General features: G+C 43.8%; 1 protein-coding gene across 4 annotated transcripts in view; it reads right to left on the bottom strand.

Annotated features, from left to right (window-relative positions):
• sema5a (sema domain, seven thrombospondin repeats (type 1 and type 1-like), transmembrane domain (TM) and short cytoplasmic domain, (semaphorin) 5A) overlaps positions 1 to 20,784 on the bottom strand; it is a 193,270-nt gene extending 172,486 nt beyond the window's left edge. For 2 of the 4 annotated variants that reach the window (XM_029697428.1, XM_029697441.1), the window contains exon 1: positions 20,089 to 20,784. The gene's annotated coding sequence lies outside the window, so the exon portion shown is untranslated. Of the gene's footprint in view, positions 1 to 12,456; positions 12,508 to 19,562; positions 20,039 to 20,088 lie in introns of those variants that run through there. The other 2 variants (XM_029697432.1, XM_029697435.1) reach the window with 2 other exon arrangements.
• Between the last annotated feature and the right edge of the window lie 400 nt (positions 20,785 to 21,184).

Consider the following 21,184-nt stretch of genomic DNA (forward strand, 5'->3'; position numbering starts at 1 on the left):
AGCAGTTCGTAAATAAAACACAAATAAAACCAGGTGCAAAACAAGACACAAAGTTTCCATCAACAGAGAAACGCAGAGCTGACGACTAGACTGTTAATGTCAGCAGTTTTTCTTGGGGGCACCCCTTTCCCTAGACTGAGTTATTCTTCTGTCGATGGTGTGTGTGTGTGTGTGTGTGTGTGTGTGTGTGTGTGTGTGTGTGTGTGTGTGTGTGTGTGTGTGTGTGTGTGTGTGTGTGTGTGTGTGTGTGTGTGTGTGTGTGTTTGTGTGAGTGTGTGTGTTTGTGTGAGTGTGTGAGAGAGAGTCCATGTGTGTTCCTGTCCCTGTGTGTGTGCGTGTGTGTTTGTGTATAGTATTGGGCTGACTGTGTTGTATGAGTGTGTCTGGAGGTGATCAAGTAGTGGAGCTCTCATAAATAACGTCCTAATGAGCACCACCACCCTTCACTTTCATGACTGAAGACTTTTCTACCCGCAACGTCCACAGCGGTGTGTGTGTGTGTGGGGGGCTACATGTGGTCTCCAGGTGTACAACGCCCTTCTCCCGGAACACACACACACACATTCCAATCTACTCTTTTCGAGTCCAGATTAAATATCCTCCTTAACTTGTCACAATTCCTTTGTGTGTGTGTGTGTGCGTGCGTGGGAGCGAGAGATGAGGGGGGGACCAGATGTGAGATCACACACACACACTGAAACTAACTCTTGACTACTCAGGCAGAAATAACAGAACATGCTTCCTAACTGTTTCTATGGAACATTCCATCACTGTAGGCCTGGTTGGTACAAGAGAGCTTTTGAACTTAACCCCAATTATCCCCCTCTACCTCTCCCTCCTTCATTATCCCCCTCTACCTCTCCCTCCTTCCTTATCCCCCTCTACCTCTCCCTTCTTCCTTCCTTCCTTCCTTCCTTATCCCCTCTACCTCTTCCTCCTTCCTTATCCCTCACTACCTCTCCCTCCTTCATTATCCCCCACTACCTCTCCCTCCTTCCCTATCCCCCTCTCCCTCCTTCCTTATCCCCCTCTACCTCCTTCCTTATCCCCCTCTACCTCCTTCATTATCCCCTCTACCTCCTTCCTTATCCCCCTCTACCACTCCCTCCCTCATTATCCCCTTATCCCCACTAGCTCTCCCTCCTTCCTTATCCCCCTCTACCTCTCCCTTCTTAACAATCAGCTATGCCTCCATCAGCTTGACCAGAACATTCTATATAGCTCAGTCACCACTCACCATGAAGCTGTCTGTCAATGGTCAATTACAGGAGAGACTTTTCTTAACAACTACAACAATCCCACAAAGTTATAAGGGGTCTTTCGGTTCATATAGAGTTTCATGATTGATTAAGGGGGAGGGGGTCAGACACCTAACACCAGAGTGTGAATTATACCGTGACATTCGGGAGGTCTCATTTGAATTTGGTTATAGAAATGTTTTTACCGTTAAATAATGTCTTTACTATTAGGCCCAGTCCAAAACATGTATGGGCCTAATAGAAAACACATGTCATTTAAAGATAATTTATTTTGTATTAACTTTTAATTTGGTATGAACACAATCAGTTATGATGTTTTCATCTTTTGGCAAACAAATCACTGGAAAAAGTAGGCTACCCGTCCACACCAAAATAATTTGAGCATCCAAACAGAGCACTGTGCACTCGCACCATTTGATGAATGGAAAGAAACAGCTGTTACAAAACGCCAAAAAGTGTAACGACATTCGGCGATTGTCATTGGGTCTACACTCTTCTAGCCTGAATTAATTGATGCGTTTTGCTGACAAAAGGACCTTTTTTGTAGAAAAGTTGGGACACCTGAAATGGCACTGAGATACGGGACTGTCCAGAGATGACAAGTGAAGCAACATGGGAAAATATGGTTTAAACCATGACACAGAGGTTGGGGTGTTTGTTTCATTTGGAATAAACTCTTATTTGAATATAAAAAATGAAGCAGTACAAATTCCATTGTAAACAAATAGGAGAATGGTATTTTAGCATTATTTAGAGACCTGAAAAAGAAAGGGGATGAAGGGTGTGAAAGAGAGAAAGCAAGGGAGGGGAAGTCTCAACTTAACTCAATAGGAATATCAGTACCTATAGAAATAAATAGCCTACAGCAAAACAGAGTTGGGTTCAACCTCACTCACCCTTAACACTTTCTTCCCGTCTCACTGTTTTTCTAAAGTCAATACAAAGATGTGAAGTAAAACACTTCCTCTCTGTCTCCACCCTTAACCACTGGTGCCAGGAGGCTTCTTTCACACCCACAAAACAGAGAGTAGAGTAGAGTGGAGAGAGTGCACACAAAAAACAAAAAACTATACATACTGTACCGCGGCCTAAACATCAGCGCCACAGGTAACTTCCACAAAGCTGTGAACGATCTGAGAGACAAGGCAAGAAGGGCCTTCTATGCCATCAAAAGGAACATAAAATTTGACAAACCAATTAGGATCTGGCTAAAAATACTTGGATCAGTTGTACAACCCATTTCCCTTTATGGTTGTGAGGTCTGAGGTTCACCCACCAACCAAGAATTCACAAAATGGGACAAACACCAAATTGAGATTCTGCAAAAAAATATACAACGTAAAACACCAAATAATGCATGCAGAGCAGAATTAGACCGATACCCGATAATGATCAAAATCCAGAAAAGAGCCGTTAAATTCTACAACCACCTAAAAGGGAGCGATTCCCAAACCTTCCATAACAAAGCCATCACCGGCTCTGTTCACAAACACAAACAGACCCCACAGAGCCCCAGTACAGCAAAACAATTAGACCCAATCAAATCATGAGAAAACAAGAAGATAATTACTAGACACATTGGAAAGAATTTACTAAAAAACAGAGCAAACTATAATGCTATTTGGCCCTAAACATAGGGTACAGTGGCAGAAAACCTGACCACTGTGACTGACCCAAACTGAAGGAAAGCTTTGATTATGTACAGACTCAGTGAGCATAGCCTTCGTATTGAGAAAGGTCGCCGTAGGCAGACCTGGCTCTAAAGAGAGGACAGGCTATGTACACACTGCCCACAAAACGAGGTGGAAACGGAGCTGCACTTCCTAACCTCCTGCCCAATGTATGACCATATTAGAGACACATATTTCCCTCAGGGTGAAATACCACAGTGTGCCATCACAGCAGCAAGGTTTGTGACCTGTTGCCACAAGAAAAGGGCAACCAGTGAAGAACCAGTAAATACAACCCATATTTATTTTCCCTTTTGTACTTTAACTATTTGCACATTGTTACAACACTAAATACACACAATATGACATCTGTAAATGTCTTTATTCTTTTGGAACTTCTGTGAGTGTAATGTCTACTGTTCATTTCACTTTTGTATATTATCTACTTCACCTTCAATTCAATTCACATGACATCTGCTTTATTTTCTCTGTAGAACATTTAATTTCAAGACAAATGCACAGAGTTGCTAACAGCCTATCTTCATCAAGAAACGTTAGCCTATTAAAAATGAACAATTAATCCTCTCATATGAATATTAAAGTACAGGAGGCCTACCTTATAAAATTACAACAAAGCAGGCTTCATTTTGATAACAGCCACAGCTGCAGGTAACCTAGAGAAGCCTATGATCCCATCTGGGCCAGGGGAAACGTAACATAATGTTTTCATAGCCTAAGATATGTATTTCAAGTTTAAAATAAGCCTATTTATTTGTGTTCTGAGAAAATGTGAATGTGATGATCAAATTTGGTTTATATTCAAACTTCGGGTGGCTGGGCCTGCTAGGCTTTTTTAATCAAACATTATTGACTGGAATGAATCAATCAACACGATAGTGATGACATACTGTATGAGTATATTTTTAATTACAGATGCAAAGGCCTACACCATTCAACCTGCATACAGCCAGCTCAGCCCTGTTCGTTTTATTGTCCAATCGCAGTTGTCTCTTTGTCTGTGTAAAGGGATTGAATGTTTTCGTCCTCCCTAGGGCCAGGAGATTTTCCAGAAGTTTTTTTTAACCATATGACTGATATGAAACATGATCTGATCCTATCATAGCCCATATAAAGCTGATTCATTACTATATCCTACCCTACAGCCAGGTTCGGGAGTTAGTTAAGTTAGCCTACTACCAGATCAGGAAAAACTCTGGGCCCTAGTTAAAAAATGCCCCCCTCCCATCCTATTTGAATGATCTACATTTTACAACCTTTGGTGGTGAGGATGGGCTTCCGTAGTTTTACGTGGTTCAGTGCAGCCGGCAGCTACTAAAATAATTTCAGTATGTAACAGGCTGATATTTTTTAAGGTAAAAACTCAATAAAACAAGTCTGAAATATTAGGAAAATGTCTGTACATATCAGCTTTTTAAAAACCATCGCTCTACTATTTCCATTTATACTGTAGGAGTGTTGGCTCAATGAGACAACTGTGTTTACACTGCCCTGCTTCAAGGCGGGCAACTATCAGGGGAGTGTGATGCTCTGCGTCTGGAGGTATCTGTCGAGACGTAGTACACAAGTTTACATTTGAGTAATATGTGTAGCCGACTGTATTGTTATGAAAAGTCTCGTGTGAAGAGGCTCATAGAGGGAGAGAGAGAGAGAGAGAAAGAGAGAATTCGATAACAAATCCAATTTTGATAAACTCCCATATCTATTGAGTGAAATACCACAGCGTGCCATAACAGCAGCAAGATTTGTGACCTGCCAGAAGAAAAGGGAAACCAGAGAAGAACAAACACCATTGTAAATACAACCTATATTTATGTTTATTTATTTTCCCTTTTGTACTTTAACTATTGGCATATAGCCATAATATGATATTTAAAATGTGTAATGTTTACTGTTCATTTTTTGTTTATTTCCCTGTTTATGATCTATTTCACTTACTTTGGCAATGTAAACATACGTTTCCCATGCCAATAAAGAGAGAGAGAGAGAGAGAAAGGATCCCACATAACAGGAACTTTGCTTCAGAGGGGTGCAGGAAGCTATTTTTAGTGTGGTGCAGCAGGATAGGGTTCCACTGAATAGCCCCTCCCTCCTTAGCTACTTAGTGTTATTACACTATTCAATCAAAACAGGTAGGAGGAAGTTGCTGGGGTGTGGCAAAACAACCACCCTGCCTGTTTTGAATCCGATGTTTTGATGCTCAACACTAGAAAGTCATCATCTCAAGGGTAAACCCAGTCCTGTCCTCTCATTACCATTGTAACATATAGCCATCTTTGGGAAGTTGGAACCAGTCTCTGTTGGAACCTGAGCCTGTCCTTCCTGCCTCTCTAACCCAGTTGTGAGACCTCTCTAACCCAGCCGCCGGACCTCTCTAACCCAGCCGCCGGACCTCTCTAACCCAGCCGTGAGACCTCTCTAACCCAGCCGCCGGACCTCTCTAACCCAGCCGTGAGACCTCTCTAACCCAGCCGTGAGACCTCTCTAACCCAGCCGTGAGACCTCTCTAACCCAGCCGCCGGACCTCTCTAACCCAGCCGTGAGACCTCTCTAACCCAGCCGTGAGACCTCTCTAACCCAGCCGTGAGACCTCTCTAACCCAGCCGCCGGACCTCTCTAACCCAGCCGTGAGACCTCTCTAACCCAGCCGTGAGACCTCTCTAACCCAGCCGTGAGACCTCTCTAACCCAGCCGCCGGACCTCTCTAACCCAGCCGCCGGACCTCTCTAACCCAGCAGTGAGACCTCTCTAACCCAGCTGTGAGACCTCTCTAACCCAGCAGTGAGACCTCTCTAACCCAGCTGTAAGACCTCTCTAACCCAGCCGTGAGATCTTTCTAACCCAGCCGTGAGACCTCTCTAACCCAGCCGTGAGACCTCTCTAACCCAGCCGTGAGACCTCTCTAACCCAGCCGTGAGATCTTTCTAACCCAGCCGCCGGCCTCTCTAACCCAGCCGTGAGATCTTTCTAGCCCAGCTGTGATATCTCTCTAACCCAGCCGTGAGACCTCTCTAACCCAGCCGTGAGACCTCTCTAACCCAGCCGTGAGATCTTTCTAACCCAGCCGTGAGATCTTTCTAACCCAGCCGCCGGCTTCTCTAACCCAGCCGTGAGACCTCTCTAACCCAGCTGTGAGTTCTTTCTAACCCAGCCGCCGGCCTCTCTAACCCAGCCTTGAGACCTCTCTAACCCAGCCTTGAGACCTCTCTAACCCAACCTTGAGATCTCTTTAACCCAGCCTTGAGACCTCTCTAACCCAGCAGTGAGATCTTTCTAACCCAGCCTTGAGACCTCTCTAACCCAGCCTTGAGACCTCTCTAACCCAGCCGTGAGACCTCTCTAACCCAGCCTTGAGACCTCTCTAACCCAGCTGTGAGACCTCTCTAACCCAGCTGTGAGACCTCTTTAACCCAGCCTTGAGACCTCTCTAACCCAGCCGCCGGACTATCTAACCCAGCCGTGAGATCTTTCTAACCCAGCCGCCGGACTATCTAACCAAGCCGCCGGCCTCTCTAATCCAGCCGTGAGATCTCTCTAACCCAGCCGTGAGATCTTTCTAACCCAGTCGCCGGACTATCTAACCAAGCTGCCGGCCTCTCTAATCCAGCCGTGAGATCTCTCTAACCCAGCCGCCGGACTTTCTAACCAAGCTGCCGGCCTCTCTAACCCAGCCGTGAGTCCTCAAGACCTCAGGATGGCTGGTACAGCAAAAATATCTGAAAACAGAGACGCATGAGAAGCAAACAGGCTGTCTATAAATATTCTGCATCATCTACCATACATCCAGATTCAGGCTTGTTTTGGACCTCTTGTATTCTCATCGTAGCACAAGGACATTGATTCATCACTATCATTAGGGGAATCAATTTTAATCAGCTATAAGTATTTCTCTTATTTCATTCAAAAGTCATCCCACTTAGAGTTTAAATGCATTTCACAGAAACGTACGGTATAGATTTAGCACTGGAAAACCATGTTCAGGCCTGAAAAATAAACGACACCAGCCTCTCTGGAGAGCGGATCTGGTATTGACTTTCTACGTGCTTTGTCTCTCCAAGAATCACAGCCCAGTGAAGGAGGAAGCAAATCGCCTCTATACTTATCTAAGGTCAATTTTAACATATGTAGCAGTGGGAAAGGTCAGTTTTAACATATGTAGCAGTGGGAAAGGTCAAAGGGGGTGGGGGGGTGGAAGAGCTGAGAAGCTCAGTTCTGATTACATTTCAAAAGGACATACTACTCCAAAATGAATTAAAATAAAATTATGCTGACATCATTTAAAATGTAATTTCCACCTCCAGAAATGAGCCAAATAACATATTGGTACAATTATTTTAAAAAGTACACTCATGTGTGCTCTGCTGTACTCTACTGTATTTTACTGCACTCTACTGCACTGTAGTTTGTGACTACTAGGATTTCCCATTTTGCCCAATTCAATTGCCGTCATTCTGTTACAGATTTTCCGGTCAATCAGTTACTGATTTGATAATAGAGTGAAGTGTTTTAATCATTTAATAATTCATTAAAAAACTATAACTAATTGGTAGGTCTACCTTTCCTTGTTACTTCTGTAAACTTTCATAATCCTCCCTCCTCATGAGGGAGAGAAATTAGAAAATATCTGAAAGTTATCTGGGGTTTTTGGTAACAGAATGACAAGACACTAGCCAAATAATTTCTGCAAAACATTATTGTGTTTTCATGCATTTCTAATACGTTTTAGTAATGTTTTTTAAGACCCCTTTTCCATCTGTGACCAGAGGCCTTTGCTTATTCCTAATTTTTAGGATGGAAAATGGTTGAAAAACGTGGCTCATGGGTCCTTTTACATGGAAATGACCTAATATCTGGAGGGCTTTGTTGCAATAGAAAAGCAGGGATGTTAATGATAGCATCAGAGTCATGCTTGGTCCTGCTGGATTTGGATTATCGGACTCCAAATGTTTGGATAAGGATTGAGTAGTTATTAGCAAAGTATACACAGAAACAGAGAGCACATCTCTTTTGTTCTCTTTCTCTCTCAACCCCTTTCTTTATCTCTCCCCCTCCTTCCTCCCTCTCTCCTGTCAGATCTCCTCTGTGGCCCAGGGGCTTGGTGCTGGTCCACCTGTCAGATACCAAGTCTCTCTCTCTCTCTCTCTCTCTCTCTCTCTCTCTCTCTCTCTCTCTCTCTCTCTCTCTCTCTCTCTCTCTCTCTCTCTCTCTCTCTCTCTCTCTCTCTCTCTCTCTCTCTCTCTCTCTCTCTCTATCTCTATCTCTCTCTCTCTCTCTCTCTCTCTCTCTCTGTCCATGAGCCTGCCTGCTTGTGTAAGAGTATAAACAAACTCTTCAGCAGTTGTCAGGAAAAATGCTGTGCCACCTACAGAATCCTTAATAAACAGCCCTGTTCAGTCCCCAGCACACGAGAGAGAAAAGAACAGGACAGAGTCAGCTTTCGAATGTACCTGCCTCCAAATCTCAGGAGGTTTCAAATACACTAGAATAGGCATCACACTCTCTTGTTTCACAACCAGCCGAATCAGACTGGTGTACCGGTTACTAATAGTGTCTGGAAAAAGGGGCACTCCTAGTGATAACGCTCAAGTTTCTCAATTGTCTTTCAGGTTAACCGAGGGTTATACATCGTCTCAAGTGCATGAGCTGTCGGTTAACACAATAAATGGCTAGACGATTGATAGGCAAGTGTACCATACATACTGTACTATAGTGTTAGGAAATCTCCTCCCACACAAAGTGGGTAACTTTAAACCTGTGCTCATACAACAGACTACAGTAGCATTCAACTCCAAATAACTATTTATCTTGAACGCAGCTCCCTAATCTAACTATCCAGTCACTGAGGTGCGTTCAACACGGAGCTGTGGTTATCCACTGTTAAAACATCCCATGCCCACATTGCCTTTTGACTGAGCAGTTCTTTCAGGGCAGAATAGAGACATGTTATGCAGAGCCAATGGTTCAGACCACACATCCGGCCTGTGGTCCACCTTTAGGACTGAGACAGCATTGTGTCTGTAGGGACAGACACACGCATGCCCACACACACACACACACACACACACACACACACACACACACACACACACACACACACACACACACACCAATAAAGGGCTGACTCACAGGAGCCCTTGTCTGGAGCCGCAGTGTGTGTGTATGAGACAGTGTGGGGAGCACAATGGGGGGTGTGTGTGTCCATGTGTGTGTGAGCGTCTGTGTGGACTGGAGTACCCAAGGAGTGTGTGCCCTGAGAGTGTGCTTATTAGAAAAGCAGACTGTATTTAAAGCCAGACATGTGGAGAACTGACTGGTAGACCACGTACCAGCTCCTTTCATTAATTCATATCTCTACAGACAGAGAGCTACTTCCTCTTTCTCTCCCACCCCCCCTCTCTCTATCCCACTTTCTCTCTCTCCCTCCCTCTCTCAATCCTTTTTCTTTCTCCCTCTCTCCCTCACACTCTCTAACTCTCCATCCCTCCTTCTCTTCCTCCCTCCCTCTCCCACCTGTGTAGGTCTGTGTTAGTGATATATGGAGTCCACAGACAGAGATGGGCCAATACAGAGCAGCTGGGGCCCCTGGGAACACCCAGTCCAGTGCATATGGAGAGAAAAAAACACTACATTAAGCTGCATCTCCCTCCCATCCCGCTCTCTCCAATCCTCTCCCTCCCATCCCGCTCTCTCCAATCCTCTCCCTCCGTCTCTGTGTTTTACTCAGTTCTGTAGGCTATGCACCAGAAACCTCTTTCTCTGTTTCCTTTTCTCACCATTCTCTTCCAATCTTTATCGTTCTCCTATTCTGTCTCTCACCTCTTTCTGTGCATCTTTTCTCAGACAATCTGCCTCTCTATCGCCCTCCTATTTTTCTGCATGACCATGCAACAAGTCTGTACAGTATTCTCTTATTGATATGATCACACAATCTCCCCAAAAGTTCAGCTGAGAGGTTTTTATTTCTGTCATCCATTGGCGCATCTTTTTAAATATCATTACCATTCACCAAATGCATTTTTCACGAACGATAAATCTTTCAGAAGATATCTTCTTAATTACCCTTTCATAACGATTTCAAAGCTAAGATACATTTTTTTTTATTAGCCAAAGATTAAAGAAGGCTCCATACTCAAATCTCATCCACTGATCAAATTAGCTGTCTTCTGCCTTGCTCTGGCTAGGCAGCCACGCGATTAATGAATCTCACATCGACTTAAACGCTGCTGCGTGAAAAGGCTTGCTTATCGTAAAGACACGCAATATCTAGATATGACACAGGAGGCAACATCCCTGAGGATTTAGGATCCATTTAAAACATTTACCGTGTTTCTATAGTCTTCTACAGACGACACCATTCTGCATACATCTGGCCCTTCTTTGGACACTATGTTAATAACTAACCTCCAAACGAGCTTCAACGCCATACAACACTCCTTCCGTGGCCTCCAACTGCTCTTAAATGCTAGTAAAACTAAATGCATGCTCTTCAACCGATTGCTGCCCGCACCCGCTCGCCCGATTAGCACCACTACTCTGGATGGTTCTGACGTAGAATATGTGGACAACTACAAATACCTAGGTGTCTGGTTAGACTGTAAATTCTCCTTCCAGACTCACATTAAGCATCTCCAATCCAAAATTAAATCTAGAATTGGTTTCCTATTCCGCAACAAAGCCTCCTTCACTCATACTGTCAAACATACCCTCGTAAAACTGACTATCCTACCGATCCTTGACTTCGGTGATGTCATTTACAAAACAGCCTCCAACACTCTACTCAGCAAACTGGATGTAGTTTATCACAGTGCCATCCGTTTTGTCACCAAAGTCCTATATACTACCCACCACCTGTATGCTCTCGTTGGCTGGCCCTCGCTACATATTCGTCGCCAAACCCACTGGCTCCAGGTCATCTAGGTAAAGCCCCGCCTTATCTCAGCTCACTGGTCACCATTGCAACACCCACCCGCAGCACGCGCTCCAGCAGGTATATTTCACTGGTCATCCCCAAAGCCAACACTTCCTTTGGCTGCCTTTCCTTCCAGTTCTCTGCTACCAATTACTGGAACGAATTGAAAAAAAAGTCTTATATCTTCCTCTCTAACTTTAAGCATCAGCTGTCAGAGCAGCTTACTGATCACTGTACCTGTACACAGCCAATGTGTAAATAGCACACCTAACTACCTCATCCCCATACTGTTACTTATCTTCTTGCTCTTTTGCACCCCAGTATCTCTACTTGCACATCATCATCTGGATATCATAAGGTGAACGCACCAATTTGTAAGTCGCTCTGGATAAGAGCGTCTGCTAAATGACTTAAATGTAAATGTAAATCATCTGCACATTCTATCACTCCAGTGTTAATGCTAAATTGTAATTATTTCACCTCTATGGCCTATTGATTGCCTTACCTCCCTACTCTTCTACATTTGCAAACACTGTACATAGATTTTTTTCTATTGTGTTATTGACTGTACTGTACGTTTGTTTATCCCTTGTGTAACTGTGTCGTTGTTTTTGTCGCACTGCTTTGTTTTATCTTGGCCAGGTCGCAGTTGTAAATGAGAACTTGTTCTCAACTGGCCTACCTGGTTAAATAAAGGTGAAATAAAAATAAAAATAAATTCTAATGGGTTTGACATTTCTACAATACTGAGCTGCTCTGTAGAAGGCGCAAGAGTTATGTCTCTTACGTTTAGGATAAACTCCAGGCCACAGGCTGCTGTGCAAAACACACAGGACAGAACTGAAATACGACTACCAGAGGCTATGAAAAGATCCGCTCATTGACTCCAATTCATCTCACTTAGAGAAAGAGATAGAGAGAAAGAGAGAGGGAAAGTGGGAGAGAGGGAGGTAGAGAGAGTGAGAGAGAGAGAAAGGAGAGCGAAATAGAGAAATAGAGCGAGAGAGAGAAATAGACAGAGCGAGAGAGAAAGAGAGAGAAAGTGAGAGAGACAAACAAACAAACCAAAACAAAGGCAAAGTCTTCTCATGCTTTGTTGATTTCAAAAAAGCTTTCGACTCAATTTGGCATGATGGCCTGCTATACAAATTGATGGAAAGTGGTGTTGGGGGAAAAACATACAACATTATAAAATCCATTTACACAAACAACACGGTTAAAATTGGCAAAAAACACACTTTTTTTCCACGGGGCCGGGGGGTGAGACAGGGATGCAGCTTAAGCCCAACCCTCTTCAACATATATATCAACGAATTGGAGAGGGCACTAGAACAGTCTGAAGCAGCCGGCCTCACCCAACTAGAATCTGAAGTCAAATGTCTACTGTTTGCGGATGATCACGTGCTTCTGTCCCCAACCAAGGAGGGCCTACAGCAGCACCTAGATCTTCTGCACAGATTCTGTCAGACCTGGGCCCTGACAGTAAATCTCAGTAAGACAAAAATAATGGTGTTCCAAAAAAGGTCCAGTTGCCAGGACCACGAATACAAATTCCATCTAGACACCGTTGCACTAGAGCACACAAAAAAACTATACATACCTCGGCCTTAACATCAGCGCCACTGGTAACTCCCACAAAGCTGTCAACGATCTGAGAGACAAGGCAAGAAAGGGAAAGGGGGATACCTAGTCAGTTGTACAACTGAATGCATTCAACTGAAATGTGTCTTCCGTTTTTAACCCAACCCCTCTGAATCAGAGAGGTGCAGGGGGCTGCCTTAATCGACATCCACGTCTTCGGCACCCGGGGGAACAGTGGGTTAACTGCCTTGCTCAGGGGCAGAACGACAGGTTTTTACCTTGTCAGCTCGGGGATTAGATCCAGCAACCTTTCAGTTTCTGGCCCAACACTCTAACCACTAGAAGTGCCTTCTATGCCATCAAAAGGAACATAAAATTAGACATACCAATAAGGATCTGGCTAAAAACGCTTGAATCAGTAATAGAACCCATTGCCCTTTATGGTTGTGAGGTTAGGGGTTCGCTAACCAATCAAGAATTCACAAAATGGGAAAAACACTAAATTGAGACTCTGCATGCAGAATTCTGCAAAAATATCCTTTGTGTACAATGTAAACACCAAATAATGCATGCAGAGCAGAAGTAGGCCGATACCCGCTAATTATCAAAATCCAGAAAAGAGCCATTAATTTAACCACCTAAAAGGAAGCGAATCCCAAACCTCCCATAACAAAGCCATGACCTACAGATAAATTAACCTGGAGAAGAGCCCCCTAAGCAAGCTGGTCCTGGGGCTCTGTTCACAAACACAAACAGACCCCACAGAGCCCCATCACAGCAAAAAAATTGACCCAACCAAATCATGAGAAAACAAAAAGATAATTACTTGACACATTGGAAAGAATTTACGAAAAAACAGAGCAAACTTTAATGCTATTTGGCCCTAAACATAGGGTACAATGACAGAATACCTTACCACTGTGACTGACCCAAACTTAAGGAAAGCGTTGACTATGTACAGACTCAGTGAGCATAGCCTCGCTATTGAGAAAGGCCGCCGTAGGCAGACCTGGCTCTCAAGAGAAGACAGGCTATGTACACACTGCCCACAAAATGAGGTGGAAACTGAGCTGTATTTCCTAACCTCCTGCCAAATGTATGACCATATTAGAGACACATATTTCCCTCAGATTACACAGACCCACAAAGAATTTGAAAACAAATCAAATTTTGATAAACTCCCATATCTATTGGGTGAAATACCACAGTGTGCAATCACGGCAGCAATATGTGTGACCTGTTGCCACAAGAAAAGGGCAACCAGTGAAGAACAAACACCATTGTAAATACAACCTATATTTATGTTTATTTTTTTTCTCTTTTGTATTTTAACTATTTGTCTATTTCACTTGCTTTGGCATTGTAAACATGTTTCCCATGCCAATAAAGCCCTTTGAATTGAATTGAGAAACAGAAAGTGACTCAGAATCTATGACATAAGGACTCTCCTTACCTCTCCTTCAAGGGCAACCTCTGTACGGATACACAGGTAGGCAATCAATATGCCTTTTCACTCTTTCTTCCACTTTCTCTCACTCCTTCTCTTTCTCTCTAATAGTCTATCCTTCTACCTGCTTTCTCCTGACTCACTACTCCTTATAACTGCTTTTGCTACATTTTCTTCTTCTCTTTTTTGTCAATATTTCTATCATAATGGTGTATTATTATATATATTTGTTTATATTTAACTCCGCATTGTTGAAAAAGGACCCAGAAGTAAGCATTTCACTGTTAGTCTACACCTGTTGTTTACGAAGCATGTGACAAATAATATTTGAATTGATTGATTAGATTTTCTCTCTCTTCCTCTCTCAGAAGTCTAATTCTAACTCCAACAACCAGAACAGACTCCAGATCAACAGACCAACAGCACCTATAATTCTGTATAAACGACTCCTGTTAGTAACGATTTAAGTCCATCCTTATTTTACTTCTCATTCACAAACACCCCTTGACACGATCCTTCCTGAGAAAACAGGCATACAAGATTTATTAACAATGTTTCAGATTTAGAACACAACACAGATGTCCATGCTCCAGTAAGGAAGTGAGGTTTCAGGTTTGGGTGCAGGAAGCAGGAAGCTGAGCTAGCTGTCGTGTTTTAGTGGAGGATAATAGAATGCTGGTTTGCTGCTTTTAATTCTGTTTGGCGTGTAGACATGTCAGGCCTGTTCCATACAACCCACAGCCATTCATTCATTCAGGAACCCAAACAGCGGTGAGAATAATCACACAGCCAGTAACATGTCTCTCTCTCTCTGCTTCTACCTCTCTGGTGAGAATTTAAATCATTTCAAACTAAAACCCAGCGTGAAATTGCTACAGTTTATGATGTAGCTTTTTCGTGCAGTCATTCGGTGTGTGTGCAAGTTGTGGGGCAATAGTCGTAGCTTGCTTGTCAGAGAGATTGAAGCTGAGTAGAGTGAGGAAAGAGGAAGGGAGAGAGGAAGAGAGAGGACGGAAGAGGAGGAGAGAGAAGGCAAGTCAGAGAATAGAAGCGGAGGGGAGATGAGGGAAGAGAGAGGACGGAAGAGTTGGGGAGAGGAAGGAAGAGAAGGAGAGAGAAAGGAAGAGAGAGGACGGAAGAGTTGGGGAGAGGAAGGAAGAGAAGGAGAGAGAAAGGAAGAGAGAGGACGGAAGAGTTGGGGAGAGGAAGAGAGAGAGGACAGAAGAGTTGGGGAGAGGAGGGGGGAGAGAGGACAGAAGAGGAGGGAAGAGAGAGGATGGAGGAGGCTGAGAGAGAAGGGAAGAGGAGGAGAGAGAAGGGAAGAGAGAGGACAGAAGAGTTGGAGAGTGGAGGGGGGAGAGAGGACAGAAGAGGAGGGAAGAGAGAGGATGGAGGAGGCTGAGAGAGAAGGGAAGAGGAGGAGAGAGAAGGGAAGAGAGAGGACAGAAGAGTTGGAGAGAGGAGGGGGGAGAGAGGACAGAAGAGGATGGAAGAGAGAGGATGGAGGAGGCTGAGAGAGAAGGGAAGAGGAGGAGAGAGAAGGGAAGAGAGAGAACAGAAGAGTTGGAGAGTGGAGGGGAGAGAGAGTACAGAAGAGGAGGGAAGAGAGAGGACGGAACAGGAGGGGAGAGAAGGGAAGAGATAGGACGGAAAAGGAGGAGAGAGCGAGAGGCCCCAAACAATGACAATGCAGGACTCCAGTCACCTTAGAGGAAACCTCAGAGGAAACCTCTGAAATGGAACACCGGTACCTGATCAATACATGTGTCTTTCCCTCCTCTTTCCCTCAAACAGTGTGCCATCTCACCTTTTCTGCATAAACTGGTCCCCTATCCACTGCCAGAAATAGTATACAATCTCACTAAATAGCTTCCACTATTCACAGATAAGCTGCTGATATTCGTTAAGTAGCACTTGTTTCAGCATAATTATGTGTCAGACCTCGACTTGAATCAACCACATGGTGTGCCTTGCATATAACAACAATAGACGTTTATAGTGTTGACGGCTGACGCAAATGCTGAACAAAACAAACAGGTTGACGCAATATGTTATTCAGACAGGATCTCAACAATAGAAGCACTTAGCAAACAACATGTTGCATTCTTCCCCAGTAGCTATGGTAACACAGTCACCCTAACAACGCTGGCCTTTAAACAGCGAGCCAGCTACAGATGATCAAGTTTTATCATATTGTCAACATTTCCATTTCTCATTGTATCCCACGGAAAGCAATCACCTCCCTGAACCCCTGGGGTAGACATGGCAATGTGCCCATCTCGATAAACAGATAAATAAACAAGGGCGATGAACAGAGGAGAGGAGAAAAATAATCATGCTTCTTATTTTGACAGAAATGTTCTGGGACAAATACAATTGAAAGGATAGTGCTTTACCAGGTCAGGTCATGCCAACCTTACACCCGTCTCTCAGCCAAATGGTTAAGGTTAGGTTTTGGGGGTGGGAAAACTGATGCTCGATCTGTGCCTATGGGCAACGTCTACCCTGATCCACAAAGGTGATCCCTAGGGGCAGGATCCCTAGGGGCAGGATCCCTAGGGGCAGGATCCCTAGGCTAGGGCAGGATCCCTAGGCTAGGGCAGGATCCCTAGGCTAGGGCAGGATCCCTAGGCTAGGGCAGGATCCCTAGGCTAGGGCAGGATCCCTAGGCTAGGGCAGGATCCCTAGGGGCAGGCTGTCTATGCCAAGGTAATAAACCGTCAGCCGGGCGGCTCTTTGATACTCCAGTGTGTGTCTACTGGTTACCAGCCTACAGAAGGACCTCGACATAATCTAGAAGAGGCTACAGGACAGGGAAGAGAAGAGATATTGACTAAGTGAATCTATATTTAAACTAAAAGGGGGGACATGATAGAACGGAGCGCTAGAGGTGTGGGGGGACAGGGAGGATACATTTCATTTGGGATATAATGTTTGCTTTGACCAGCAGTAAATCAATGCCTGAGAGAATTTACGTCAGATTAAAATCCTATTTCAAACCAATGAATACAAGCTCAACTATTATCTTATTGTGAGGTTTGTCTCTGTAAGGCCAGTCTCTTTCAGTGGCTCTAGCCCGTGTCAGTTGAATGAGTAACTAAAGTATTTTTAAGAGCACTGAGGGACTGAGGGTAATGGCTGTTTAGGTTACACGCGCATGACAATGTCTCTTTTAATCCTGAACAGCATTCCGCCCCATGCTCCCAAGTCCCTTCCCCAAAGAGATGCCCAATCACAAAGCCGGTCAACAATGGTGCTGTCACTCAATCTGTCTCCATAGTGACCGCACAGAACGCAGGGGTCCGTGAGGTCACTTTCATTCCAGAATTCTCTGAACAGGGACTAATTGCTATGTTTGTGCTGGTGTTCCGTGTCAGTGAGCGGGCAAATTACCAGCACCGCGCAAATATCAATCACACCAGCTAATCATATGCTGCTATTCACACCAAACAACGAGAAGAGAGAGAGAGAGAGAGAGAGAGAGAGAGAGAGAGAGAGAGAGAGAGAGAGAGAGAGAGAGAGAGAGAGAGAGAGAGAGAGAGAGAGAGAGAGAGAGAGAGAGAGAATGAAAGAAAGAAAGAAAGAGCTGAGAGAGATGCTTCTCAGCTGCTCTGTACTTATCTGTAAGTACAGTTCACACTGGTGGTTATCTTTGTTATGAAGCTTGGGAGGGGAAAGGAAAGAGCAGGGAGGAGGGATGTTTTTGAGCATATATTGTTTTTTTCTCTGTCCAGTTTCCCTTGTTGAAACTCAGCTGTAATATAAACCCAGTAACTTTGCCGAGAGGCATCCCATCAGATCAGTTCTCGATTCAGCAATTTTCCCCAACCCTCTCTCTTCCCTAGTCTCCCCTCTCCTTCCTCCCTTCTCGCTCCCTCTCTCTCTCACTTTATCTCATGTCTTCAGGGACTTTAGCAGTCCGAGCCGAGCAGGCCTTTCTGAGGGGTGAACTCAAGGAACTCTCTCTGCCAAAACTCTCAGAGTAATTCAACCATCTGGATGGGGTCACTGTTTGTCGCGGAGCGCACAGTATGAGACAGCACCGCATGCACAGCATCACAGCAAGGAGAGGCTCTGAGACTACAGTAATGCTGTGTTCATGAGAGCCACTTCCTTCAAGCCAAAAAACACATTAATACATCTTTGAAGCATCCATCATTGTGTCAAAGAATGGAAATGGCATTAAGACATATTGTTGAGTTGTTATATAAAAACAGCATATGTTGTGATTACTCTGCTGTGATAAAAAGGGATATTTTTGTAGTTGTGATTTTTACATCCACATTCATATTCTCTGAGGGCCTGAGGGTGTCTGAATGCACTCAACACTCAACACTCAAAATGCATCTGTAAGTAAGGTATTAACCCACAGTGGATACCTCATCATCATACCCCACTCAGTATGATGGAAAGAGACATTCAGGATTCATCAGAACTCACATGTAGGCATGGAGGTCCATTAGGAGCCGATGCCGGGAGCCAAACAGTTAGGTTTCTGAGGTACTGTGAACTCACACAGTCACACACACATACTGTTACCGGAACCCCTTTTAAATGAACCACCGTTGGGATGCATTTTACAAATCCACTTAGCATATGGAAATAGACAATCAAGATGAATCATAACTCACATGTTGGGATTCCCAATTAGGAGCCGATGCCGGGAGCCAGACAGTTATGTTTCTGAGGTTTCACACTGAACAGGTCACATGCATATTGTTACCTGAAACCCTTTAAATGGACCACCGTTGGGGTGCATTTTATAGACTAAAGCCTGCTTCGAAAGACAATGTGTTGGAGTAAATAGTTTGTCTTGAAAAAAGGCATTGTATCTCCTTGTCTTTGTTTTCTCTTGAAGTCTCAGATGTGGCACTCCAGGCCTACTGTAAACAATCCCAGCCTCAATATGAACGTCCTTCATACTAACTAAAGGTTAGTACATGGGGAAGGAGGTACGTGGGGAAGCAGGTAGCCTAGTGGTTAGAGTGGTTAGAGCTTTGGACTAGTAACCGAAAGGTTGCAAGAATCGAATCCCCAAGCTGACAAGGTAAAAATCTGTCGTTCTGCCCCTGAACAAGGCAGTTAACCCACTGTTCCTAGGCCGTCATTGAAAATAAGAATTTGTTCTTAACTGACTTGCCTAGTTAAATAAAGGTAAAATAAATATGTAATGGGCTGACAAGCCAGAATGTGTGGTGTTGAATTAGAATGGATGGCAGTGTACTGTAGCTTACAGTTACTGAGGAGAGGAAAAAATTGCCCACACAGCAAGTGCCAATCCTGATGCATTCACAAATCAAAAGAAGGGACATGGAAGAATTTAACACCCGCTGTATGTCATCAAAATCACTGTCAAGTAGTCAACAAAAATAAAGTCATATAAGGGGGTTCCATAACAAAATACAACCTTCTATCTATCCTTCTCTGTTCAATTTGTAAACATTGTTCAACATGAGCAATAGCTTATTACCAAAGTTAATTACAATAATTGCCAAGATATCCAACCATATTTCACTCCAAAAGTAATAGTGACTTACTCTGCTTCAATTAAAGCTTAATTACGTAACTGTTGTTTTGTATACATGTAATGGGACCAGGAGACAAACAGATACTATAAGAAGTAAATGGTTTCAGAGTTAAACTGACAATGTAAGTATAGAACGGGACCAGTAGCCTACCTCTGTAATTACACAGACCAAAATACGGTGTTTGCACAGCACGAGGAACGAACTATCACTACCAGTGGACATTTTGTTATTAAAATGAATGTGTAAAAGGCATGCATCTGCATAACGCAGAGGCGAGATATCGTATTAAGTGCGTGTAATAACAGTGAATAATCACAGTGTTAGCACCGCCAAGCGGTACTAAAACCTTTTAGATAACCATGGTAAACTTCTACACCGGGCTATTCATATTACTATGTGAATAATATCATACGGCCAACATTATTTTGATTATTATATGTATTATACGTATTTATTGTATCCTATGAAGTCGTGAATTATGCACAGCAATAGAAAAGAGAAGGTGGAAACGTTAAATATTTCACCAGTAATCCAATTTACTCCAGAGATTACAGCATTCAGACTGCAAAACGGCAAATTAACCAGTTCAGCAGGTCCAGTGAAAGGTCTAATTTGGAAAGAAGAAAACATCGGCATGGTAAAGCCTTTCAAATGCCAATATGTGTAAACCACTCACCTAGTGAAGTCTCCAACTACTCCTATTCATCTAGCAGGAGAACAACTGCAGGTCTCAACCAGTCTGAAGAAGGTGAGTGTTGTTGTGGCTCAGGGAAAAAAATACCGTAAAGGTGGAGTAATCCCAGTTTGCGTTCTCCTATTTAAAACAAAATCCACTAACTCCGGGTCAGTCTCTGACTACTGTACAGCTTTCTCAGATCTCTCTCTCCCCCTCTCTCTCTCGGTCTCTCTCTGCCGTCTCTCTAGAGCCATATATTTCTGTCGCCGTGCCTCCTCGCAGCAGCACAGTGCACTGTTTGTAACTGGACACTACACCGCACTGCACTGCCGCGCTCCGCTTCACCTCACAGACAATAGCCTCGGCCACGAGACAAGGACGCAATCCAAGTGACGCGAACTCTTAAAACTTTGTTAAAACTGTAGCAAGAAGGAAGATCAGACAGAGCATTGCAGAGTGCGCGGTTATGTGAGTTGCTGCGTGCAATGCAAGCGCTCAGTGATAGCCATCGGGTTCGCAGGATTTTAAAAAGAACGGAGGTAAGAGTGCGCCCCCCCTTGCCGCGTCCGTTCATTCACACAGTGGATGAATTGGCCATGATTCTCGCATGATTCTGGAAGACGTGGCAGGCAGCGGCGCACAGCTGTCCTGCAGGTAGATTACGTACTGCAGACGGATACAATAGAGGAACATTGACCCATGAGATCCCAATGTTTTTGGGGGACTATCCAAAGTGCATTTTCTAGGAGACACTTGTATGCATTCAGGTTTATGTTTGTTTCACATTAAAGGGCAATTCCACCACTTTTCAACCTCATTTTAATTATCTCCAACACAATTGTGTCTACATGTGAAAACGGCAAATATCTACGTTTTGTAGAAGAAAAATATAAAGTTCAAATATTCTACTGCCGGTTTTGACAATCACAGTAAAAAATAAAATGTAGTACGACTATCTGTGATGTCACAGATTAGTATTTTTTAGAACCATTCCCTTTATCTATTTAACCACAGATCATAGAAATGTGCTCTTTTCACATAAGACACTGGTTTGTTGCTGGAGATGGATGAGGTTGAAAACCGGCGTTATTGCCCT

This window comes from Salmo trutta, chromosome 2 (genome assembly GCF_901001165.1).
Source record: "Salmo trutta chromosome 2, fSalTru1.1, whole genome shotgun sequence".
NCBI classification, from domain to species: Eukaryota; Metazoa; Chordata; class Actinopteri; order Salmoniformes; family Salmonidae; genus Salmo; species Salmo trutta.